General features: G+C 44.9%; 1 protein-coding gene across 3 annotated transcripts in view; it reads left to right on the top strand.

The window, feature by feature from the left end:
• The first annotated feature begins 1,535 nt into the window (after window positions 1-1,535).
• raly (RALY heterogeneous nuclear ribonucleoprotein) overlaps window positions 1,536-27,300 on the top strand; it is a 68,741-nt gene continuing 42,976 nt past the window's right edge. For 2 of the 3 annotated variants that reach the window (XM_066702105.1, XM_066702103.1), the window contains exon 1: window positions 1,536-1,621. The gene's annotated coding sequence lies outside the window, so the exon portion shown is untranslated. Of the gene's footprint in view, window positions 1,622-1,678; window positions 2,606-27,300 lie in introns of those variants that run through there. The other variant, XM_066702104.1, reaches the window with a different exon arrangement.

Consider the following 27,300-nt stretch of genomic DNA (forward strand, 5'->3'; position numbering starts at 1 on the left):
GGCGCTATATACATGCAATTGATAAATTGATTGATTTTAAACAGGCCTGTCCCTTCTTCACCTCCCTACAAGTCCAGAGACTGGACGCTGGCAGCCCCCAGTCAGGTACTGTACACCCCTGCTGCAGCACCACATTACATACTCAATGGTTTGCATTTACTTCAAGGTGTTCGATGTGTGCAAGCTCTTTTCTAGCCGTGCAGAATTTAAAAACTAAAAGCTAATGGTACATGTGGGGGGGGGGGTTCTGTATGTGTGTTTACGATGGTGGGGGGGCATTGGTCAGGCTTGAAAAGATAGCTGCGAAGTGAGAAATGGTGGTGTTGTGTTGTGCACTTCAGGTGTTGCTGCAGGCAGTCTGGCGTGTCCGGATGCATGCCCATCTGGGCCATTAGTCTTCCCAAGCCCAGCCTTTTTTCACAGGCTTCATTGTCAGTCCTAAGGTGTGAGGAAGACAAATGGGGCCCGGCGTGTTAAAGAAAAACCCTGGACAAGCATCTGATACCGAGAGTGGCAGGTTAACAAATTACACATTGTCCAGCACTGAAGCACGTGACCCGGCAAACACTCGCATAAAGCCCAGGGGACTGAGCTTAAATTTAATTCATACTTAAGTGATTATTGTAGAGGAGCTCATAACGGGTATTTATTGTTGTATTTGTTTTAATTGATGTTGTTGTTCCAATCCAGTGATTAAAACCTGATCTTTAAAATCATGATATTTGAGGTTTAGTGTTTTTTCAGGCGTTTCTTCACTGCACTGAACACATGGGCTGTCCCTTTAAACCCACAGGTGAAACTGCCTGGTTCCAATGGGTGGCTACTATGAATCTAACAGTTAAGTAGTTCATTCATTTTTGTTCAATTAATAAGTGTAACCATGAATAAGTAAGTGAATGCGTGCATGTATCAGAATTGTCTAAGGATGCACACTCAGTACAGCAACTCAGTGTAGTGCAGTGATCCTTGAGGACACCCTACCCTGCTGGTGTTTGTTCCAATCTTAATTACTTAATCAAACCCTTCATTTAAGTAATATTTTGCTCACATTTCACTTTTTAAATTGTGTAACTGATAAAAAAAGTTGGTTCCATAACAAGATAATAAGTTCCTTATACATTTATACACTTAACTTAAACCCCCTACGGTTTAAATGATGAAAAGAATCTGATGCACCAGGGCAGGGTGTCGTCCAGGACTAGGGTTGAGGACCACTAGTGTATACCGCAGGTAGCTCGACTGAACTCCAGAAGCAGTCTTAGCTCTTTAAATACTGTTCACTTCCATTCCCAACACAGGGTTGCACTAAAATACCTTGTAAAGGCGCAGTGTGAACGGTTTGACTGAACACGCATGTTGTTTGTTTTTATCCTTTTGTTTCTCCCGGTACCCTACCCAAAGGGATGAATAAAGGGGAGGGCGTTAGAAATAACAGACACAATGTATAATGTGTGAGCCCCTGCCACCCCTGCCCGGCCTGCCGTTGGCTCAGTCCACGCTGATAGAGGTTCTGCGGAGAGCGCCCTGCCAGTGCGTGTGTGCGGCGCTGCGGCTGTGTCTGTGTGCCTCTGCATCTGTCTTATTGCTCTCCGCATTTTTATTGCTTCTGAAATTTTGCTTGGTGAGTACTTTTCCCCCTTCTAATCTTCTTCTTCTTCTTCTTCTTCTTCTTCTTCTTCTTCTTCCTCTTCTTCTTTTTTTCATTTGTTTTTGCATTTAAAGCATTTTCCTTTGAGATCTCGCTGCTTGCACGGTATCTTTGATTTTTATTTTTCATTTTTAAACAAACCACACACACTCACACACACAATAATCCAAATGAAAGAGCCATATCTCCTCTGGGTTAGCTGTTGATATTACTGTTATTCCAGCACGTCTGTCCGGGAGGATGCCTTCTTTTGTTTTTCTTTCCTTTTTGTATAAAGACTTGACACTAGAATACCTTGTTTGAGGGGCAGCTACATTGTTTCATTTTTTATCTTCTCCTTTTGTGTGACATTTTTCATATTAATAACAGTGTTACACCATGGGGACGTGAACATGCCTTCCTTGCGACTGAATTGTGTTATTCTTTATTATTTTTTTCTTTAAAGTAACCGTGCCGATGCTATACTTTTGTTTCTCGCTATAATCTCGTCTTTTGGTTTTTGTTTTTCCTTCTCTTTTGATTTATTTGCTTCCACTCAAAAAGTGCCGCGCATTAAGACCTGCACTCGAATAAAACTTACCTGTCCTTTTCTTTCATTTTGCTTTTCTTTTTGTCCTTCTTTTTGTCTTTATTCTAAGAGGTGTGCTACAGATGTGCCGAGAACAGGAAGACTTTTGTGGCATGAAAGCAAAGCGCGTTTTGGAGTCACTGTGCGCTTCTTTTTTTACCCCCTGATGTGCACTGTGCACAGGGGCGCACAATTCAACATACCTTAAACAGATGTTGAAAACAAGGACAATTGCACGTCGGAAAACAAACTAACAAAACCGAACTAAAATAAAATAAAACCTGTACCCAAGACAGGTGGGCTGGACGATGTATAGGCTACTTGACTCGTCTTCCTGCCAGGTACCAGTTCAGACCTGCGTGTTCCGAGATTCAGCACTGGGCGATATGGTAATTAGTATTTAATTGTGTATTATTATTATTATTATTATTATTATTATTATTTGTAAGTTTGTAAACGCATCCTCCCCTTATACCGTGCATCCCAGCGGTCCTGGAGTCTTACAGTATGTCCTGTATCATTCATAACTATGGGCACATATATCTATAGTGTTCATATATATTTGATTGTTATTTTCTGCACTGCTTCTGCATTTTGTACTAGAGGAACCCAATGAAGCGGCTCTTGGGCTCTGGTTTGAACGGGACCTGACTGTATTTGTCCTGAATCAGTAGCACTGTCCTGCACCCCTGAGGAAATAAACTCGCTTTCCATTTCCATTCCCATTTGCTCTCTCGTTTTTAATTACAGCTGCGTAATTGCGCTCGTCTCCCAGGACCGGTGCGATGTGCGGGGCGCTCGCTTAGGATAAATATTGAACAAGTGGATAACTAGCGGCTCAGGGACTGCTAACAGTCATTTTGGGGGGAAGGGGGTGGGGAGGGATGGCAGTCGTGTGCTTCTGGTTTTGTGTGGAAATGGTCGAGCTGCCGGGCGGGTGTGCAGGAGAAAAGCGCATGGATGGATACGCGTTCAGTGAGCCCCGGTGCGCACGGCGTGTCCATGCTGCTGTTTGTGGCCACTTTCGGGTTGTGGCCCGCTGTCCTGTGCTGGGATATACTGGTGTGTGATGGTGTTTAGTGTGGGCCAGTGAGCTGCTGTGATTTAGATACTGTACCCATGGCGTGATGGACAAACAGGGTTGTATATATGCATGTGTTTATTTGTATTTCTTCCTGTATTAATGTTGCTTTAAGATTGAGTCCTATTCAGTGTTGCTTCTTAATGTATTTAAATGCACATTGTTTTGCAGTTATGGTCTTCATACATGTCGGTGTGTGTGTATGTATATAACTATTATTAGCAGCCACACATTTCAACTAGCAATTTCAAGTTCCCTCCTGTTTTTCTTATTTTGAGTGAATGACCAAATCTAGTTATTAGAATGATATGATGAGAAGATCAATGAATTGTTATTTGCTTTGCCCAGCCCTGGACTCCTTCTGTGTTTTTTTTTTACTACCAGTCTGTGACGAACAATCTGGATACAAATACAAGTGAATTGGTTTCTGAAGCACAGCGGGCCGACCCCCTCTCCAGATCTTTAGAAAGTGTGCTCATTATGGTCTTATTCATCGTTGATGACCTTTTGGCTGATCCTTCAGAGGGGGTGATGGGTGAGATGGAGACCCACAATATTGCACCGGCCATCCCTAGTACAGTGATTGACAATCACAGTGAAACAGGGCTGTATTGTTATTTTTTACTTCTTAGCAGACAGAAAGTGTAGAGTTGGGGGTGGTGGGGGCTGCATGGTGGAGGTGTCTACAGATGTAGCAGGATTGGTCTGGCTCTGTGCTGCTCAGGCACTCAGAGGTGTGCAAGTCAGAGACAGTGGTTCAACTCTGAGGTCCAGCTGCATAAACTCAGTAACACAAAACCAAGGGCACAGCAAAGCAGGCAGTTGCTTTTCCTAAACCCACGCAGCCCTGTGCACAGTATTTTCTCCACTGCCAGGGCGTAGGCAGTGGTCCATCTTTAGCGCCCGTGAGGTCTCCCCCTCCACTCTGTGTGGGCTAATTGGGCCACCGTGATTATTGGCTCCAGTGGACCCTAATTAAATGTGTCTGCAAATTAATGTACAGCGTCGTCCAGCTGACTGAGAGAGGAGACTGGTTATGTAACCGAGAGCTCAGGTGGGAGGAGGAGCTGTAGAGGCCGGGGTCTGCAAGTGCTGGCATGCTGCATCCCTGGCCAGCCCTGTGCCAGGCAACCCGATCACACTGCCGCTCTTGGCCATTCCCCGCCTCCCTGCTCTGGCCTCCGAGGCTGGAAACCCTGAAAGCATCTCAGTGCAAATGCAGCCACATGCCAGAGCTGCTCCTCCTGTTTGTATGTGTGTTTGTGTTCTGCAGGAACGCATGCATATTGTATCCAGTTAATAACATAGAATCCATACGTTGTGAAAGACTGAGCTCAGTCACGCTCTCCCTCCCTCCCTCCCTCTCTGGCAAGTGTTTGTGCTTTTTCTGTTATCACGCAATATTAAACTATTTTTTGTATATATACATTTGAACAAGAGTGTAAACCATTTGAACAGTCATTTAGTATAAGTGGCGTGCCAGGAGGGGAGCAGCAATGCAGGCTTCTGGTCTATGGTTTTATACGTCAGTGCACAAGGGGAAGAAAAGGCCGCGCAGTCCATCTAGGTATAACATTCTTTAAGACATAATTGTTTCCAGAAATAGCATCTGAGCATTTTCTGAAGGTTTCCAATGAATCAGCATCAGGGCTACGCCTCTGCAACGTTGACAGGCTTGTGATGAACGGGTCTCAGAAGCCGCGTTCATCCAGGGCTTGGCACCTGAAGTATAATTTGTATCCTTTCAGTGAATAGGAGATCTGTCTTGCGTCTTGTTGATTCGGGAGAAGCCCAGTTTTCTTCCCTCTTTTAGCTATTTGTGTTGTGTTTTGTTTTGCATTAGTAGATTATTTGCTATTCCAAAAGTAAAATTAAAAAAAAAAAAAAAAAAAACGAAAACTTGTAAAGCTGTCAGTTTTGAGTCAGGCAGTGGGTGGGGGGGGGTATACAAGTAAAATGGGGGGGTTGTCCAGACCTTCACCTGTTCTCTTAGACAATCTACAGGCTTGTGTTTCCAGGGTGTACCTGAATAGGCATGTGAGCAGGGGCTTAGGTTTCGTTTCTGAATTGGTGAGGATGCTGTCAATATTGGGGGGGGATACATCCCCTATGCCTATGGAGCCGGGCATACATTATTGGGGGGGACAATTTAACATTCTCTCAACATTGGGGGGGGGGGCGCATCCTGTGCTTATGTGTGAGGCAGGTATCTGTGGTGGAAACCGGGCCAGTGAAGGACGGGTAGAGCTTGTTCTGCTGTGTGAACACTGATCTCACTGAGCAGAAGACCATCAGAGAGGGCATGAATGAACCAGAGGAGTTTCTACATTCCTCCCATTTCACCTGCGTCACTGGGGTATCCTGAGAGCTCATCCAGCACATAACCTGCAGGGCTCCAGGGAGTGGGCAGCAGCTACACGGCCAGGCCCTCAGATCCCAGAAACAAATGCTTTGCATTTGCAGTCCTGTTGGGCGCACCAATTGAACCTCATAATGCTGTGTTGTGTTGTGTTGGATGGGATATCCTAGATCTACCTCTTCACATTCTTTTCTGTCCATCTTGGTTATTCACAACACAGTAATTAATTAATTGATTAATTAATCTTTTGTCGTCTTTTGTGCGTGCATTTGTTTTCGCTCTGCTGCAGTTGTGACAGAACTGTTTGTCCTTCTCCCCTGAAGGTGATGCATCAAACAGGCATGGTGTGGAAATTCAACAGGGACACGTAATCTGGCTTTTATTTATTATTGAAAAATAAATAGAGAAATGCAGTTGATATATAGTGGGAAAGAAAAATCATAAATCCAACCGGAGTCAGGAATCCACTGAGATAATATTAACAACCATGAACAGAGCCAGGGGCCTGGCCACTGCTATTAGTTCAGCGCAGATTAGCAATATAATGATGATAATCATAATACAGATGCTTAATCATAATAATGGTAATCATAATAATGATAATAATTAGGGCTGTTTTAGAAGGTTCGAAGGCTCCTTCAGTAACCAGAACTTCTGAGTTGTTTTTTCCCAAACGGCTCGTCAGGTGACAATCACATCGATTTGTTTTTCTCTTGTTAACAGAAGGTGCTGGTGAAGTATTTTCGGCTTCCTACAGCATTGTATCTTATCTCAGCAGTGGAAGAGTAGACAATTTCCCTGTGGGTACTTAATCCCCCAATCTGGCAACAGTGGACCACACCATTATGTTACACCATAGGGGTAACTTTAAACTATGAATGTTGTAAAATATATTATCATGATATGAAATGATAAGTAAAAAACAGAAATATACGCTTACACTGTTTAATGTATTAATTTGAAATTTCTTCTGAAAACGAGCTCTACCCTCTGCATGCACCTGCCAGCATGCATGTGCGACACTCCGTGTTATTTTGTTATCCGCCATCTTTACAGCAGAGCGTTGTGTAATATAAACGGGAACTTAAAACAAATGTCTCACACCATGTGCGATTTTTAAATAAATGGAAATAATATCCCCAAAAAACGGAATGTATGCTGTGCAAGAGACAATTGTTATATCACAGAGGAACAACCAATCTGCGGGATCATGTGACCAGTAAGTTTAAATTATCATGCATTATTATTATTATTATTATTATTATTATTATTATTATTATTATTAGTAGTAGTAGTAGTAGTAGTAGTAGTAAAACAGCCTAGTTGGACGTAAGACTAAGGTGCTCGTTATTCAGTAAGGTCACTGTGTGCATGTACAAATAAATAAAACATGATTACTATTCGATAATTTATTTTAAACTACAAGGATGATTTGTTTATATGGATTACCTGTAAAAAAAGGGGGGGAGGGGTGTCAATAAAATCTATATACTAGCTAATGTGACGTCATCTGTAAAGTATGCAAATTAGCACCAAACGAAGCTTTGAAGTTTCGAACCTTCTCACGGTGATGTGTTCCGAACCTTCAGGACTAACAAAGGGGAAGCAGATAAGAGAAGCACAGGAAATACGTCACAGAGTCTTTGGAATCTGCGTTACTTAGGAAACAGGTGTGACAGGACTCTAAATAGATTCCATTAAAAATCCTGATGGCCAGTTGGACAGTACAGAACTGATGTTTTTTATGTTGACTTAAGCGATGCTCATTGAACAGCAGCTGATGAGCACAGATTCTTTTATTTCTCTATGTGTTTGTAATATATATACAAACACATCTGTGCATTGTTTCACGTGTGAGTGTGTGACTAAAAAGAACAAGGTACTTGATCCATTGGAAGACAGTGTGAAGTTTTTGGCATTTTTTTTAGATTGAAACCCCTTTAGCCCCATGAAGCAGTCCAGGGATTTTCTGCAGAGGAGCCACTGAGCTTTGTGGCATGCTGCGGTGGTGGGAATATGCCCAGTGAGGGATGAGCTTCAGACAAAGTCAAACCCAGCAACTACTTCAAGGTCAACTGCTAATCCAGGGGAAGTGACAAGAAGGAGTGTTTTTGGGGACTGAGGATCAATGGTTCTTCTTTGGCACAAGGAGCTGTGAGGGTCAGGGATCTGCTCTAGCTCTAGCTGGGATCTCTGGGATCTTTGGAGAATCATCTGGAGGAAACGTGAGGCTCAGTGAAGAAGCTACTAGAAGCCCAAAGAGCAGCATGGGCCGTGTTTGCAGCCTCTTCAGTGTGCTGTAACTTGAGCTACCTGAAGCGGTGAGGGGCTGAAGCCAGACCACTGTCCCCAGTGTCTCCAAGGTTGTGAACCCTTTCCCTCTGGCAAATCTAGATTGTTTTAGCAGAAAGTGGCGGTGTGAGTCTGATCTGAGATGGGAAAAGTGAAATGTATCTGTAAACTCAGTGTGAGATCTGTAGCTTGCTCTTAAAACTAAATGCATTGGTATAAATGTATCTACATATTTGTAATGAGTAATTATCAAATTAAGTAGGAGATTGACTGCCTGTCTGAAAGAGGTTAGTGATATAGCTAGGGCTGTTTCTAAACAAAAAAAGAAAAACGGACTCTTTTTTGGGAACCACAGTGCGAGTGCAGAGTCGTGAGGCGTGTGTGCAGTTGTGCGTCCTTAGCAGCGTGATTTCGTAAACACTAAGCCCAGCTCCTAGCATCCCTGTCCTTTGCCTTTGATCAGAGGCTGCAGCCTGTTAGAACAGGGCTTTGGCGGCTGCGATCGCCACCGTCTCCACACCGCCGGGGCTGTAATTGGATTTAGAAGCACTGCTTCAGTCAGACGAAGTGGGAGAGGCCAGCATTCTGCATTGTCATTAGATGGAAAGTTAAAAGAAGAAAAAAAAAATGAGGCTGGGAGGTGAATGTGTTCTTTCCCCTGAAAATCTCTTCCAAGCCTAGGAAGGAAAAGCATACTAAGCATTTATTCTTGTCCTTCTCTCTCTCTCTCTCTCTCTCTCTCTCTCTCTCTTTCCTCCTTTCTTTCCATCTGTCTGTTTTCTTTTCCCTTTCTGCCTTGATTTCTCTTTCTTTTTTCCTTGTCTTTGTTTTTCTGCCTTTCTCCCTTCCTACCTGTCAGTTCCTCGCAGAGCGAAAGTACAGTGGCATTATTTTAAATGTATTTTCTCAGTCCTCACAATGTGAGCTTTAAGGATAATGAATAGGCGAGAGGGAAGCGCCATGCTTATATGTTGCCTTAAAAAGCTCCCATTGTGAATGCTGCACAATAAAAATAACCATTTATAAAATATAATGCAACCGCAGCCTGGCAGTAATAATACTGCTATTATTGTCGCAGCTCCAATGCCTTTAATCTGCAGCCCGAGAGTCTGTAATGCAGACTCCAGATCTATAATGCACGTCTGCTTTTAAATAACGGGGCTAAATTAAAACTTTTTAAGGCCTAGGAATTGGGTTTCACGCCACATTAAAAAGTACGGCTTGCACAGGGCCTTCCTGGGGAGGCGGTTTTTGACCCCAGTTCCCCCTCCTCGCAGGACAGAACCACAGCCATTGATAATGGATCACAGGGGAGCTTTGAAGGTCGAATCAGAGCGCGTACCTGACCGCAGCTGTGGTCAGCATCCTGTAATGAATCCTGCAGTCGCTGGCCAGCTTTTAGACACGGTATCACTGTACACCGTAGACGGCAGCGTGATGATCTGTCAGCAGGACAGTCTGCAGATAGTGGATCGAAGGTTCTGGAGTGGATGCCAAGATTCCGTGCCTCGCCTGTTGGTTCAATGCGAATTTACTCCACAGTTCATATGACTGTCGAGAGCCGAGTCTGAGTAATAGGAGTACTATTCAGTTTGTGAAATCCATTATCCTCAGCAGAGGTGAGCGCCTGTGGCTGGGCTCCTGTCAGCTACCTTGTTTCTCCCTTTTCAAAGAAGGAGAGTTCAGGCTTACAAGGGAAAGTAGTATTTGGGAAGCAAAATGGCTGAAAGGTATTATTCTTTCAGGACAGAACTGAAAGATTCATTCCCCTTGTTTCTGTTACACAGGTATGGTTGTTTCCTGTTGCTCAAACCCTAAATATGATTTATTAACCGACAAAGTGCTGTTCCAAGAGACAAATGGCTCTCCGTGCTGCATTTCCATGCCCTGCAGGAAGCACAAGCCCCTGCCTCGGACCATGTGGCTCTTGCCCGGCATCCCCTAGAACCCAGAGATGAGGCGGTGCTGGTGTGTTATCGTGTCTCATGCTCTTTCCTTTTGCGTTGCTCTATTTGTGTCAGATCATACATGAAAGACTGATCTCAGAGCTGGGGGATGAGGTGCTTTTCACTCCGGCAGCCTTTCGAGGGTTTAATAGCAGTTAAAAGGAGGAACTAATCAGGCTATATTGTTCCTTAATTTCTCAATTAGACTATTTAATTGGGTTCTGCGTTCTTTGTTAACCTTAATTATTGTAACAGTTTTTTGGTGGTGGTTGTTGTTGTTGTCTTTCATTCTTAGTCATTACGATTTCTTCTCGTGTTGCCGGCATGACAGCCTGATTTTTGCATAATGAGGAAGCTTGATCCACTGCTCAGATTCGAGGTCTAATAATAAAAATAGGACTGTGTACAGCGGCCTGTGCTTTGACTCAGAAATGTTCACCAGGCTAATTAGCAACTGCTTAGCTAATGGGGGAAGCGCGCTTGACTTCTGCGGCACGATCACGTTCAGACAAGCTCCGAAACGCCTCGGCCCGAGATGTCCCCAGCAGAAATGACGCTGTTGTGGGTCGTGTTCCTGTTCAGAGTGTAACAGTAATCCAAAGTGATTTGATGTGTGTGTGTGTGTGTGTGTGTGCGTGAACACAGCGCCCGTCTCACTCGGTCTGCAGGAGGGCGGCACACCACGAGGGGCGAGGGAAGGCTCAGGGAAGAATAAGTACTTTTTGTTGTGTCCAAACTGGAAAAAAATGCTCCATTATAGCACATAGTCTTGGGATGTATAGATTTAAATCCATCACACATCTGAACTGGGGGCGTGGAGTGGTGTGCTACCCTTTAGCAAACGCAGCCTGTCAGTCATGCTATGAAAACATCATTTAGCTTCCTCTCTCCTTTCATCCTAACAAGACTCTCGGCGAGATTGACTTTGAGGGTTATCTTGTTCAGGACTGCCAGCCTTTCCACGGGGAAACCATGCCCAGTTCCTCTCAATCAATACATTTATCTGAGCGGTGTGTCTAGTGTGGTGAGCTTATCGCTGAAACACTTTAAAAAAAATCTGATGCTGGGATTTGTGGCAGGGGATGTGTTGCTGTTTTTGAGGTAGGCATTGACAGATTGATTATCGCTGTTGCCAGTTAATGGGTTATCTGTATTGACCCTGTGCTCACCTGATGTAGATTTATTGCTTTCCACTGGCGAACACGGCTGTGCATCGAACAATTTGTCTGAGAAAGGAGTATAAGAGGAGAGGATGGGGAATACAAGATCTGCTACACATTGTTGTATAGATTCACCCAAACATTTGTCATTCGCACTGTAGGATTGTGGGACAGGCGTTGCCAGGCTGTTTTATTGAGGGTGTTTTGTTTTGGGTTTTGGGTGGGGTATTTTTTCGTGATTGCGAATGACAGTCTATCCTGGAAAGTGTGGGGTCGTCCTCTGTTCTCTCTTACCAGCACTGTCTCTCTTCAGGCACTACGAGGGGTGTGTGACATTGAGTTTGTCTGACTGACTCTGAGCCATAGAGAGATTCATACCGATCTACTACTAAGGTGTGAATCTCGCTTTATTGTTTTATTCTGTTGAGCCTGAGAGGTTGGTGTGTGAACTGGAACCCCGAGTGGCTGTTCCAGTGTGTGTGGAGGGCAGGGAGGGGGCGGTTGTAAAGGGAAATGTCAAGAAAACAATATAATCAGTCTATATAGAGAGAGAATGAAATAAATAAATGGTGGAAAAATACAGTGATTGAGTGGCATTAAGAATAGGATGCAAACCTACGGAGCACCGTGATAGGATGAGAGAAAGCTACATTTTTCCTCTATATAGCGCCATGCACCCACTCCTCGTCTGCCCCCTCTCCCTCTGCGCTGTGTTGGTACACAGTTCAGCTCTTAAGCATGATTGATTTCTTGCTTCTATTAAAACTCTCAGGAGAGCAAAGCTGTGACAGTCTTTTCAAAGGCAGCTCTCCGACTCCGTCCTCGTTTTAATGACAAGTGCACTGAATTTACAGTCTTCCATACAGTTCAGCTCTAATGCAATCTGATTTTGCATTCTGCTAAAAGTACTGGCAGTAAACAGCAGCATTCTATATCTAACTTAACTTCTCCTATTTGGGGGCATGTGGGTGCAAATCGTGTATAAGATTGTTATTATTGTTGTTGTTGTTAGTTTTTTATATTTTTGTGCACTGTAGGTCAGTGATGTGAATGCAGATGCTCACAAATGAGAATCTCTAACAGCAAAACCTTCCTCTTCTGTTTTAAGAGGGGAGGGGGAAGCTGCATTAAAATTCGGGGGTTGTGTATACACTTTGCTCCTGCGGTTATGACCTCAGAGGGGGTATTTTAAGATATGTGCTGTACATTTTGAGATGTAAAAAAAAGTAGAGCTAAACGCCCTCCAGGTGTGATTGCCGCTTGTAGCTCTATTGCGTTTTTTACTTCAGTTATTTAACAGGTCAAACGAGAGATTTCCGCTGTTCATCGTCTGAGGTTTTATTGTTATGAGACCAGCAAAGGTACCCTGGGTTATTTAGCAGTTTTTTTTATTCTAGAAAGCCTTTATATGGTGGGGAGAGGGGGAGGAATAATACAAAAAAAATAACAGCAATAATCAGAGGCTCATAATGCGCATCTTAAATGGATAACCTTTTTTCGAATATAGCACCGAGCAGCCTGAATGAAATTAAATCATCCTTCATTTATCCCCTCCATCTGCTGTGGAGCTTTGGAGAATCTATGTTTTTCTAGCAGCACACCCTCCGCACAAAGTCTTAACGGAGATGCGCGTTTCATCAGGTTTTAAGCTGAGGAAGCTGGGAGTGAATACCACGAGCCCCCCCGTCCGTCGGTCTCCCCCCATCCACACGCAGACCACAAACATACAGACCACATCAAAGAGGAAAATCCCGAACATCCTGGAAACTTCAAAACGAGACTGGGAAAGCTGCCCATCTTAATTTTCTCCAAGTATTTCATTATCTTAAGAGAAAAATGTGTAATATTAATAATAATTGTGGGCAGATATCCATAATCCTGTCAATTATTCTTACGAGGGAACCACTTGGGTTAAAATTAAAATGGTTCCATATGGGTTCAAACAAACCACAACAACAAAGAAGTGCAACAGATGATAAGTTCCTATTCATTTTGTTTTTTAGCGCTTTAGAAGTCTTTAATTTTTGAAGTCGAGAGAGATAAACCACACAGTGATATTCTCCTGTATTGATTGTCTGATATCCAGATAGTCTCCGCGCCTGCCCTTCGGTTCTCCCCGGCATTTCCAGCCTGCGCCACCCCTGCCAGCCTGCGTTGGCAATGATGGGAATCAGGGACGCAGTGCAAAGTGTCGCATCTGACAGCCAGAGGACCTACTGCCATTGGGTGGCATTGTGGGATTTGTGGATTTGATATATTTTTATGTTAAAATGAATATTATTTGTCGTATTATTTTATGTTTGATCTGTGTTTTGTTATTATTTTATTTCATTGTAATTATCACATTGAAAGAGGGGGCAGTAACTAATAAATGCATCTAGATTTTTTTTTTAATGAAAGTGTTAGTCATGCATTAAAATTTGTCAAACATCTTCGCTACATCAGTGCGCAGCTCTCATGGGTCTTGGTTTGCACAGGGAAAGGGGGCTGGAGGAGTTATGTGCTTGTTGAGTCAATTAGCAGTCTAATTTGATATAAGAATGCAGATATATCATGTGTGAGAGAAATAATTGCTTGGTGGGGGAAGAAATTCTAATTATGTCTTTAATTTTTTTTTTTTTTTAATTTGTCATTTTTCCATGATTAATATTATTTTAATTTATCAGTTTATATTCTCATTTCTAAAACATATTCTGCAAAGCAAATCCTTGTTTAAGCCCAAGTGTATATTTTATTTTGGCTTAAAATAGTTAATCTTAAATCATTTCTCTTCAGAAATATCAACACTGTTTTCCGTTTTCACATGTGTAATTGAATTTGTGTGTCTTTGGATTTCTTCTCTTCTGGTTTTGTATTTTGTTTGAATGGGATAAACTTAGGAAAGGTGCTCATAATTATTATTAATATTTTCAAGTGCTGTTAATCATGTAGAAAAAGATTAAGCACCTTGAAAGCCGTGTCTGTGTGTGGATGAGACCCCTGAACTTCATGTTTGCTTTCTGGCTTGATGACGGTTAGGATTAGGGTGAGAGAATATTCTCTGGATCGCCTCCTCCTTTGTGCTGCTGTCTGGGAGGAGTTTTAGTTTTGCATGTTGAAGTTTCTTCAGCGATTTTGTCCATGTCGTGGGGCGATGCTGTCCTGCTGGCGGCCTGTCGTTTGAAAAAATAATTTGCCGAATTTGTCCCAATTGTGACAGAGCACCTTGAAGAGAGGATCGGACGGCCCTGCGATGGCGTCTGTCCCCCCCAGGCCCTCTCCCCTCCCGCGCAGACTGTCTCTCATGTGCCGCGGCTGAATAATTGCTTCCCGGAGCTTGCGGATCAGCCAAGCAATTATAATTTAACTGAGCTTTGATTTCCAATTGATTTATTTGTGATACTTCAATTCGCTTGTTTCCACTCTTTTTTTTTGGTTGGGGGGGTTTGTTTGTGGTTTTGAAAAGACGGAAGAATGAGATCAGAGCAAATGATAGTGGATTCAGGCGGCCGAGAGATGGACCTGATAAATAAGCAGCTGGGGAAGAACACAAATATCTGACCTCTTATAATGGTGTCATCATTTTTGCATCGTGGTGGTGGGGTGGGGTGTGTTTGTAAAGGTAGAGCTTCAGGGACGCTGTATGATTTTATAGCGGCTAAATACGTAATTGCCTTCCTGCTCCTCGGTGTCACGGTTACCCGGACAGGGCAAGGAGAACCCAAGCGCAGACTCGATCACGGAAGCGAAACCAGGCAAACAGTCCAAAGGGGCAAATCCAGAAGGTAGAGTTAGTAAACAGTCCAGTGGTCAAACGAGGGAGCAAACAGACAAAACCAGGACATCCAGAAGAGTAGTCACAGAAATGGAATACAAGAGTCAAGGTACCGAAGGACATAGAAGATGATGATGATAAGGCTCGAAGATAAGAAAAAACTTCACAATAAATTAAGGAAACTGAGGGACATATATACAGGGGCAGAGGGAAGCAGGTAACAGAGGTAGGGAGTGGGAACCAATGGGAGAAGAGAGTGATGGAGGAAGTGCACATGTGACTGGGAATGTTAATTGGGTGATTGAGGAATGTCAGAAGCTGAGACCAGTATTCTGGGGATGATGACCTACGGTGTGGGGCTGGGGAATAGGAGGGAAGAGACGTGAGAGTGGATGTGAGAGGAGAAGTGACACTTGGTCTATCAGTCAAGTCTTCAGCTACTTCTGTCTGTCCAGGCGGTAACTCTTGGAGAGCTGAACAGAGGGAATAGCGCAGCAGGGTTAACGTGTGGTCTGTCATGTGTGGTTGGCATGGAGTTTTAAATCCATAATAAGAGGCTCTTGAAGCCGGGTTGTATATGTGTGCGAGTGTATATGTGTTGATGGGGCCGTAATAAACTTTTATTTGATATGTGTAATATCAAATTGATGTGGACCACAGAGCTTTAGACCCCTTCCACTAGACACGTATCCAGCTTAGTAATCGAGTATAGGAGACATTCAGGCGCTGTCTGGAAGGTATGAAGTTCGTATGAATTCCTCCTCAAACACGGTATTTACAGTCATTGTTTGAAAGGCCCAGTTATCTACACCAGATAGATATGCATCTGCAGCCCCCAGCCCCCTTACTGCCCACCAGTTGGCGGCTGCGTTCCCTGTCTGCATTGGCAGTTTATTGTTTTTTTTCTCTGGTGTCTCCAGGCCTCTCGTTTGTAATAAAATGCTTCTTATTCTCAGGGTCTTAAGGGGAAGAAGCCTATTTACTCTAAACACTTTTTAAAGCAATTATTTCCCTGAACAGTGAAATATGGGCTTTACGGTACAAAACCAGATATGTGCAATTGAATTATACCTAAGAGCCCTGTTATTAAAGATTTTCTGTAGTTGTTTATTTATAACTTGAAAAACTTTTTTTTTCTTGCCGCCTGTTCTGCTCGGGGCAGGAAGTGTCGCCCGTGACAGTAACGGGCTGCTGGGGAGCCCTGGCACAAGTCCGATCTGCGAGTTGGTTCACACCTGGAGACAATTGCCCAGCCTGGTCTGGAACCCTGTCCTCTCCTCGGCACCGTCTACGGAGATGGGCACGGATTCAGCCCCTGTGGTCGCACTGGGTCTTCCTCTTTGACCCAAGTTGGCCTGCCCTGAGCTGAGAGACCCAACCACCTATCTCTGGAAACTACTTCCAATGAGGATTTTCTTTATTTTATTTTGACAGAGGACTCCTTCTGCTGCCTAATACACTCCTGCCATCAAGAACTAAGTCAGTGACTTGTGATTGGAAATTGGTGGGTGGATGGACGTTCTCATTTGTTCTGGGTGTCATTATTTTTATTTTTTTCAAGCGTGTTTTCAGAGTAGACTACTAGGCCATTTATCTGCTCCACTGGAACAAGAAACACAGCAACCATTACAAAGGTACTAATGGATAATAGTAACTTGGGTAGGAAAAAATGGCAAATGTTATAGCTTTTAAAGTATAAGGGATAAACTTAAAAGAATGCATTATCCCGTAATGCTGTTTTACAGTGCAAAAATCAAGTTACGCATGTGGTCTCACACAGAAAGTGGAAAGTGCTGTCTCTCCATTACAGAACAGGATCCCGGATCAATTCTGTTTCCATTAGTTATTAAGCCGCCCTGTTATTTCATATCCAGATATCAGAGCTGTGTCCACGCTTTTCTGTGCTCAAACATTTCTTGAAGGTCGTAATGCTGACGGGGGCAGATGTTATGAAAGTGGCACCGGACAGAAAAAGCGCGCTGTACCGATTTCTTTGCTTGCTTTTGTTGTTGTTCTTTTCCAGCAGTGTCCATATTGACCATGGGCACATGGAGGGGAAGCAGTTTTCAGAATGATCAATCACTTTACTATCTGTATTGAATTTCTGCCCGAACAGAGCACCCTGTAAACACTGCTTATAGGACTGTCAATATCTTTTTTTTGTTTAATCCCATTTCCTCTTGGTCTCTAAAGTTACCCCTACGTGTGTTAATGAGCTTGGTGTGGGACACTAACTGGTGACACAAGCCTGGATGTGTTAAAAAGAGATGTCTTTCATGGCTTTTTTGTTTTGTTGTATTTTTTTGAGGGGGGGGTAGGTGGAGTTGAGCTCTTGTTTTCAGGGTGCAGTCTGTAGTCGATAAAATCCTCTTTGGGAACTGGCTTAAGAATTGTAGGTGAGGTCCTGGCTGCTGGTCCAGTGAAGTTTAAATAATTTCCCCATTTAAATAATTGTCCCCTACAGCTTTGGTGCGCTGCGAAAACAGTCATTGAAGGGCAGATATAAGAAAGCTGTGTGTGTCGCAGGATGAACTGGGGAGGCTGAGAGAAGAGGCTGTGCTGGAGAACCTGTAGTAGTTTCCATGTAGAGAGCTTGTAAACCTTTCTAGGGGCTGGGTTCAATAATCGGGCCCTGCACTGTGAGCCCAGCCCTCTGCTGACCGGATCGCACAGGACCTGGAAGGGAGGTGATGTCCTCAAAGCTTCGGTCTCTCATGTTGTTGTTTGTCTGTTTGTTAATAACCAGCTTTTCCTGCCCTGTGGAGAGCCGACCTTGCGCGGTCAATGAGGCGACCTGGAAGTAATCCCCCCGCTGACAAAACTCCCATAGTTGACCAGGCGGATAACCGGGGATGTAGAAAGCTCACATGTCCTGCCCGAGATACAGCTAATTTAATGTTCTAGTGTTTCATTTTTTGTTTTGTTTCTCTCAGCGTTTGTGCACCATCCCCTGGTCTTCAGTTGATTTAGCACTGAGCCCACTGCTCTCTGAAAACGTTTTGCAGGATAAAAGACCAGGCTCCATCTGCCACTTCAGCTTACTGTCGGCTTCTCCTTTCCCCTCCTCAACCGCAGGCCCCCCGAGAGGCGAGCAGGGCGTGTCACTCGTTGATAATCTGCAGCTGAACACTGAGCCCTGCGAGTGTAGCAGTTCAGATTAATGCGGAGCTATCCGGGGGGCCTCGTCTCGCTCGGGCTCAGAGACGGCAGAGAAGCTGATGTAAAATGGCACGAGGGATCGTGAAGCAGAAAATCCATCTTGCGGGGGGGGGAGGATAAAAAATTAAATTTCAACTTAAAAACCCAAGCTGCGTTCGTTCCTTTTCTGTTTGTTTTAGTATTAATGCATGCATGTGTCTTTCAACAAGAGAGACAACTTGGAGTGTAAATGCGGGAGCTGGCAGCCGTGGGTGGGGGTTGAAAGTAATAATAGCTGGTCTGCTCTCCACACTTTGGCACCTTCCGAACCAGTGGAGATATGCAGCAACTTAATGAACAGGAATAAGAAAATAAATAAAATAAGATGGACCTCCCTGTTGGGCTCGCTTGTCTAAACAGTTTCAGAAGAAAATCCTTTTTGCTTTTTTCAGCCGTAGCCCAGTGCCGTCTTGACAGCCAGTCTGATTCATGCTGGTCTCTCATAATTTCTCTGGCTAATTTAGCTGCCTGTCAACCCAGTCGCCGGCTTTGAAGTTCCTCTTTAGAAAAGACGGTAGCGGCAGTTTTCACCCCTGTGACAACCTTCACGGGGAACCTTTTTCTTTTTTATTATTAAAACATTTTTAGTTTCACGATTCGGAAAGGATTTGCGATTCTGCCCTATGTCACTGATGTTCCGATTAAAGAGCTTCCTTCTGCCGTGTCTGCGCCAGCACCTCCGTCTCGTGATGGGTGGCCCTCGCACACTGCTGCACTGATAAGGGCCACCCATCTATCCATCCATCCAGTCTCCACTTTCATTAACCCAGAGTCCAGACAGACAGCTGGACAGTTAGAATGAAAGACAAAAGGAAAGATGCAGAGACGGGCAGGTGAAGTGACAGCTGCGAGGCGCAGTCGACGGGTTTGTGTGTGTGTTTGAAATGCATGGTGTCCGTCCCGTCCCTGTGAACATACCAAGGCTTTTACCTGAGTTGCTTATCTGTCTGTAGTTGTAGACATAGTTCCTTTTTTTCATGTTAACAGCTGTTTAAAGCTTTGGATGTTTTCCCCTCATTGAGCATCAAGCAGGAGGCAAGTTTTCGTTCCGTTCCTGTTGTGCATACTGAATTCACCGCCACGTGCTCGGTGCTGTCAGGGGGTTGTTCACTGTGACTCGGCTGCTGGGGGTAGCACTGGGAAAGACCGGGTGCACAGGGAGCAGGTTGGGTGCTGGCTCTGTGGTTGTAGGTCTGATCGTCTGAAAACCAAGAGAAAAAAAAATGGCATTAGCTCGGTTCTCCGGGCGCTTTTACACATCAGGCCACTGGTTCTGCAATCTATCCTCACTGCTCAGTTATCTCTATTAGCCTTAATTACAGGGAACATGTTAAAGGGCAGGAGATCTGAAGTTAGTCGGTATGAAAAGCTGACACCAGCCTTAATGTATTCCTTAATGAAGACGTACCTTCCTCGCCCGCAGACACTCTGCCTCTCGGGGACAAGCAAAGGTCGTCCGCAAAACTCGGCGAGAGACATTGTTCAGCAGAGAGACGCCTCGTGTGGGTTGCCTTACGCGCGCGGGAGTCTTGCATGGCATGTGCGGCCGGTCGGTCAAGGCTGGCATCGCCATCTGGGGTTCAGAGTGATGTGTGTTTAATATTGAGCACACCCTGCCACTCAGGTTCGTCTTCCCTTGGCAGTCAGGTGTCTGCGCAGAAGGTGTGAGTGTTGTGCGGTAAGTGTAAGGCAGACTGACCACGCGGCTGAGTGTCCATCTGGGCAGAGATATGGACAGCACAGCATCCTGCCAAACAGAAGGGTAGCTGCAGTGCTGAGTGAGGACCGGCTGTCCTCCTGTCTGCTCCCTCCCTCCCTCGCTGTCTGTTTCTGCTGCAAAGTCTTCCTCTGCATGAGGAGTCCCTAATTATAGCGCACCGAAACAGCTGTAATTTTTAAAGCGAGCTTCCAATTTAGCTTATGTCAGGACTGACACGAAAGTAAAAATGCAGTGATATAGTAATAATAATGATAATACTAATTAAGACTCCTGGTGTAACTTGTGTGGAAGACAATCGATAGAGTAACAATGCAGAAATAAACTATTTTATTTGGCTTGAGGCATTTTCCTGAAAAATGTGACACGAGAGGACCAGTGATATGACAGTGTTGGACCAACGCATGTGGAAGATGGGAATGTTCAGTTATATCTGGTCATGTTATCAGTAGCAGGTCCTGATTTACTGCCACCTATTCTATTGAATTCAATTCCATTGTGTTCTGCTATTGAAAATGACCTTAATCAATGTGGTGATTTTTTATTTTTTGATTGCTGGAGCTACTGTAGCTGAGTTCGTCCTCAAGCAGCCATGTGCATGTGTGAGAGGGACGATGTTTTTTGGGGGGGAGGTTTGTGAGGATTACTCCACCTCATTTGGCATCGGAAATTGAGGCACGTAGCAAGGCTGTACAGCATTGCATCCCATATCTGGGAAAAAAAAATCTTTTTCTAGAAACTGATCTTTATTTCAGTGAGCGAGAGGATCAACTAAAGAGCTCCAGAGGTCAACCAAGCAACTGTAATGTAGAGTCTTTTTGGAGGAGCTGTACTTCTAAATTGACTCAAAACAGTAAAATAAAATATATTTAAACATTTTCAGGTTATTGTATTGCAATTCTCTGGGTGGCAAAATAAATAAAGCTGGGATTTCTGCAGCGAGGCGTCTATTTCTGTACGCTGACTGACAGAGTAACTTTGTGCTATGACGTGAGACTGACAGTTTCTGAACTCTCCTCCACATCATTTCATCTCACTGTCTGGGGAAGGTGTGGGGGGGAGTGCAAACAATGACTTCAGGGTAAAAAATCTAATGGATAGGCTTGTATAACCCCCCCCCCACACACACACACACACATTACAATATTTGATTCCTCGTACAAGGGGCTGGTGAATTATTAAAGGGTGAGCCTTCAAGGCATTATTACACGATAGGCTTACAACTTGGAGGCCTTATCAGAGAGCCTGTGCTCATTCATTCTAATTTATTTTAACTCGCTCTCCTGCTGCTTTCTGCTGGCGCTGCACTCCACCAATTGCCTGGCCTCCGCCGCTTCATTTGTGCGTCCGGACGGTGTTGTCGCAGGAGTCCAGCACCGCTCTCGACCCATGCTACTGTATCTGGTTGAATATCTTCCCGTAATGGCATCTCTCTCTCTCTCTCTGGCATTTCACAGAGAGATATCAATTGTTTTCTCCGATTAGAAAGATCACAAAAGTTAAGGCACGTTTTACATTTAAGGGGAAAAAGAATCCCTGTCTCTCCTGTCTGTCTCTCATACATGTATGTGTATGGGGGGCTGTGTGTGGTTTTGATAGAATTATGAGGTGCTTCTTGGAAATTATGCTCCCCTTTCTCAAGATGATGTGGTAAACTGGTGTAATTCAAGTTGTTTTGCTGAAACCTGTAAAGAGACCCAGATTGCTGGCAGCTATGTGTCATTAGCTGGAAAGGATTATGGACGAGATTAAATCAAAAGTTCGGCCCACTCTCCAGCAGCAAATTGCAGCGGTGACACAGAGATGTTTGGCAGAGGCTTTTTGCATTCAATTAATGTGAAAGGGGGCCGCAAGTGTTGGCTCTGGATTGTGCTGAGGGTGACCAGGTCAGAGATTGGGCTTTAGAAAGGGGCCTGTTTTCACTGTGTGAACGCCGGGGCTGCTGAGAAGGCTGACACTGGGCCTAGCAAGTGTGGCTTCAGATCCTGGTTAACTGAAGGATTGTATTTACAGACACGTTGAGGGGGGCTGGCCTCAGAGAGCACACTTATCTGCTGTGAAGCTGAAAACCCTCTACACTCAGTGAGGAGAGCCCAGCCATTATAAACAGGTAAACAAATAAATCAAACGAAATACAAATATCTTATCTCATGATACTTCCATTACCTTGAGCAGTGTAGCAGAGAAGAAGACCTCTGTCTTACAGTTTCATTACCATCAGAATGAGTCTGAGTATCTGAGAGTAATACCAGAGTCCTTCGAGTGTTCATTCATGTTTCACTGTCAGACTTGAGGTATTGAATTATTTTTCTTCATTATTTTATTTTACAGAGTAGCATTAGCCATGGGATTATGCCATCATAGGGTGCTATCCTTTCCGTAGGTGTCCTACTGTGTCACTTGCCATCTATTCTTGGTGCGAGTCCTCTATAGATCATCGGCACACAGTCTGCTCCCCGTCAGTCTGCAGCTGACACACTGAACCCCTTTGATCAGGAGGAAATCACTGGAGGTCATTCCGCATTGCAAAGAAACAGGTTGCAGAGTTTGACTTTACCTTGAAGCCGCCTAGATCAACCAAATGGCTTATTGATTGCAACAGAGGAGCTCGTGCTTGAAACGCACTCTACTTCACTCCTGCTGAGGTCCATTATCTTCCTGTACGTTTGTCTTATGTTTGTTATATTAAGCTTCCCTGTAATAAAAGGCACTCGCACTCAGCGAGAGAGCAGCCCCGATGCGCCGTTCATTTCGGTATCTTCACACGCTCGATCAATCGTTCTCTCCGCAACGCAACAGGAAGCAGATGTGATTCTGTTGAATGTTTTTTAAATTTCATTATCTGTTATGTCACAGTTGTTTGGGTTCTCGTTGTTTGTGCCGACGCCGTTAATCCAAGTCAATGCACAGCATCACAGCTTCCCAGAGAGCAACTCGGTTTGACCTGGCAGTTTGTGGTCTGTTGCGTACAATGAGTAACGGTTAATCCATAAAAATCTTTGGCCTGGCCTGAAAATGCACATTACAAACCTGTACTCAGTGTGGGTGCTTGCTGGGTCGTTCCTTGGTAATGTCGTTTGCGGTTCAGCGGTAGTTCCAGGCCTTGATTTGGTCTAGGCCTTCGTCTGTGTGAAATAAATAAGCGTGGCTGGGACAGACATGAAGCACCAGTCTGGGGGGGAGTCTTCAGTGAGAACAGCGCTGCTGTGGGAGCGACAACAGAATGGGCAAGATGTCAGACGAGAGATACTTAACACTGTGTGACACCTCCCATCTGCAGTCTGCCAGGGGAGGGGGTTCGTGTTGTGTGGAGGGGGTGGGGGGACTGTCACCCGGAGCCGGCAGTCTTGCCCTCCCCGGCCCTCAGATGGAGGTGCCAGTCACAGAGGGGCACAGGCCCTGCAGGGAAGCCAGCCTTGACAAGCAGCGCATGTCAGCAGAAAGGCCAGCGTCCCGTCCCTGCGTCTCGGTGCTGATGGCTGTTTACAGCACAGACGCTTCTGTCCAGCCGATGGCACAGCAGGGTGTCGCACGGGGGGGCCTCGGCTATCCTCTAAGTGGGTGCCCCTACCCAGCTGCCCGGGTTCTTCCCGCCTAATTGTTTTTAAAATTGGGAATAAGCTAAGCAGAGATGACCTGCTTCCTGGCCTTCGCAGTGGGTGACTGTAGAGCGGCATAGGTTTCATATTAATACACTACTGAGCAGAACAACAACCTGGAAATTATAGTTGTTGAGAAGTGCTTCTTGTGACATCTGTAATTGGCCTTGTGTGAGGGCATCTGCTAATAAATAAATAATGACAATAATAATACTTTTGTTCCTTTTGTATACAACACGCTGCTTATAGACAGGGGGCGAGGGGCCTATGGTAGTGTGTCTGTATGAGCTCTGTGTCCCTGTGAGTCTGGCTCTTTGCATGTGTGCTGTTCTCATGGTCCAGCTGTGCTGTGGTAGTGAGATGAAAGCTGACATAACTGGAGCTATAGTTGCACTTGCGTGGGTGGGGGGGCGTTCAGCGGCTGAGCAGAGGTTTGAGCAGACATGACAGAAACGGACGAGCTCTTGTTAAGCACTGTTTTCATACAACGGGTGTTATGCTCGCTCAGCCAGGCTTGCAGGACAACGACAGACACACACACACACAAACACAAATTCTCACACGCAGAAAAATAACACACACAGAAACATATGTGCACTTAGAAACAAACGCACACACACAACGTAGCCGTCCCTGCCTCACACATTTAATCAACTGAGTGCATGTGAGTGTAAGCAGAGGCTGCAAAATGAACTTTTGGCTAAACAGGATTGGCCTAGTGACCAAGTCTAACCTACTGCCATCCAGGAGAGATGCAATCCGATTGGTCGGTGCCCTGGAATGTGAAGCACACACTGGTCTGGCTCAGGGCTGGCTGGGCCTGCCTGTATAAGATCGCCTGCTTCTGCATAACCTTTCCATTTAATTTCATCTTTTGGCCTCAATTCCAGAACGATCGTAATTGCTCAGTGTAATGCCACATGCCTGCAGGACAGCCTTAATTAATAAGTGTCTTCTGCTTCTCTGTGGCTATTTACTAATCAGCACTGAGAAACAAGAACAGTACTGTTTCGATTTAAATACAAATTGCCCTTTAGTCCAGGCACAGCCCGGCTTACTCATACTTCAATTAACAGCCAAGTTCTCATCTCTGCTGCTGTAACGCTTTAACTTGCATCGCTTATGTCAGAGTTTTTAACTGCTTCCAGTGCTGCTGCTGAAATATAAAACCCAGCTCGCTCCAGCAGAGACAGGGCTGAGGACAGAGCATATGGTTAGCTGAACCAGGTCGCGAATTTAAACTCCGCCAGCGGACTTCGGAAACAATAAGGCGACCAATCCTTTGACCAAATGTTTGTTTGTTTGTTTTTTTCCCACAAGCTGCTGCAAACAGAACACAGTCACTCTTCAAATATTTGCTTTTCTGAAATGTAAATGAGCTGCTTTATGTGGCCCGTAATCTCTGCAGATAAATTAAGAAAATAATCCAGAGCAGGCGAACACAAATATGTGAGGCGTAAAACCAAACGTTTGTCAGGTTGCATCTTTGTAGATGTTTAGTTTATGTTTTTTAAACACAGAACATTTGCCAAAACGTGAATTACAGATTCGTTTTTACTCTTAAGGGGAATTTAATACATCTGCCTTGGCAAATTTCCGTCTTAATATATGTACTGGAATTTCACCTTTTTCAAATGAAGGACTTTTTGATGTTTTATGTTCCCTTTTTTTTCTACTATGGTGACAGGTGCTTAATGTTTGCTTGCTAATTCATTCATCTGCACATTTTCCTGGCAGGAATTTGAGATTCCAACAGAATCTTATATCCAGCATGGAGGCTGAGGGGACGGTTACACGTCATCTCTGTGACCCCTGTCCCCGGGAAGGCTGGCACTCTAGGGAATAGCAGCAGGGAAGACGGTGCAGTCCACCAGGGAGATTGAGATTCAGTGCCCCTTGATCTTCCGTTTTGCTGCTGGGCACAGGGAGGCGGTGTCTCGGGCAACGTTTTAGCTCAGGAGAATTCAGTTATACTGTCATGGTATGAATGACTGAATGAATGAATGAACCAACTAATACATAAATACATAAACAAAATAAGTAGATAGATAAAAATCGTTTAAAAAAAATCTCCACCATCATGGGGGGAGATTCTGAAAGGAAAACGAAGACCTGGCATTGTGTGTTTTAAGGGGAAAAGCTTCCTGTATTCAAAAACGGGTAGGTTTGACAGATTGGATCCAAACCAGAACGACAACGTGCTCTAGCCCACATTGCAGCGCTGACCTTTAGAAGAGCGGGGTCTGAATGCAAGTGATCAGGAATATTCAGCAACAATTAGCGTCACATCAGTGCAGTGGAATGAAGCCAGTGTGCAGCCCGTTTGCCAAAATGTCAGGGCTGGGGATCCCTCGTAGTGACTGAGGTGAGCTTGTTTCTTTAGATCAGCGGAGGAGAAGGACAAGGGGGATGGAGGCCGTCAGCTGAGCGGCTGAGAGAGAGAAAGGTGGGGGGGGAGGGATGGCTTAGGCTCTTAAAAATTGATACATTTTGCATTTCAAAAGCCGTGCTCGGCAGGAAGTGAGGAATGTTTTTTTTTTTTTCTTGGATCGGCAACCTTACAGCTTTATTTCTCGGGTGCTGAATCTGTGTAGCAAAATTTGTGCTTCTTTTCTTCAGTGTTTTTCCTCATTGTAGTTGTTCAGCCCACTAATGAACCTGAGTTTATGTCTCGTTGGCAAACCAGCAAGAGAACAGCTTGTAGTGTAATAAGGCAGCTAATCCAGTAGATCATTTTAAGAAAATGCACCAGTAATTCCGGTTTCTAGAAAATCTCTTGACTTGTGAAGATTTGCTTTGGAAAGCAACTTTGGGCAACAGTTAGCAAAGACGTTCAACACCAATGTCTATAAACAAGCCCAGCAGACTGTGTTGAGTTCTGGCTTCCAGGCCAGATGTTCAGTGGGGGAGGGCTGCTGCGTCGGTCCTGTCAGCAGACGGGCACGCGAGCCAGGCTCTGGATCCGTCCCGCCATCGTGACTCAGTGCCAGAGTTTTGGCTGTCCTTACGCGCCTGCACAGTGATTCATCGTACTATATTAGTCATCACACTTACTGTATTTCCTCTGTTGAAAGGACAAGGTATGCAGTTTCCCATTCATTGTGAATTTGCTGTAGTTTTCTATGAATGGGTGGTTTTTCTATTAAGTCAAACCAACTACCACAACCTCTGCTAGAAACACCAAAAATAATCATAATAATAATTAATCACAACATTTCTAATAATAATTGAAATGGAAGAATAACTCAAACACAGAAATCAGGAACAGGAAGCTGTCATGTACCTTGTGCGGACTTAGTGGCATTGCGATCAGACAGAACAGGGACGTGCAGAGGGGGCGGCAGGGAGACCACCCCCCTGCTCGACTACCCGTCCGCACCCAGCAGGGTGTGTTAGTCACCTTTTTAATTTTTGAACCACTGCCCCCTACAGTGTCTCTGCACGTCCCTGAGACAGAAGTCTATCGAACACCTGACCCTGCCTGTGTGTGTGCATGTGTGTGTGTGTGTGTCAGGAGAGGGCAGCTGCTGGGTCAGCCCTCTCCCCTCCCCCACAACTGCTGTCAGGCTCAGCTGTGTGGCGCACCGGCTGCCAACCCCGGACTGGGCCCAGCAGTCTCTGCCCTCCCATGCCCCACCCACCCTCCACCAGCAAACCAGCAGAGATGCAGACTCAGTTTCACCAAAGCTGGATATTGTCAGTTGAAAGACCTGTGCTGTTTCGAATGACTTCAATGTAAGTGTAACATGTGGTGCTGTAGCTGCAGGCAGAGCTCTGCGTTTGTTCTCTTGGGCGAGGAGGGACGGAGGAGCAACGCAGTGCACGAGGACCGGGCTTCTTCCTTTACTGAACGTTTTGCGAGCATGGAAAGCGCGTCGTGCTCGCAATTCAAACACACAAGACTGGTCCGCATGTCGTCAAACGCAGTGATTGAACACAGCGTGGCCCCACCGTGCAGATGTGCACCGGGGGGCTGTG

Source organism: Amia ocellicauda, chromosome 4 (assembly GCF_036373705.1).
Source record: "Amia ocellicauda isolate fAmiCal2 chromosome 4, fAmiCal2.hap1, whole genome shotgun sequence".
Classification (NCBI taxonomy): domain Eukaryota; kingdom Metazoa; phylum Chordata; class Actinopteri; order Amiiformes; family Amiidae; genus Amia; species Amia ocellicauda.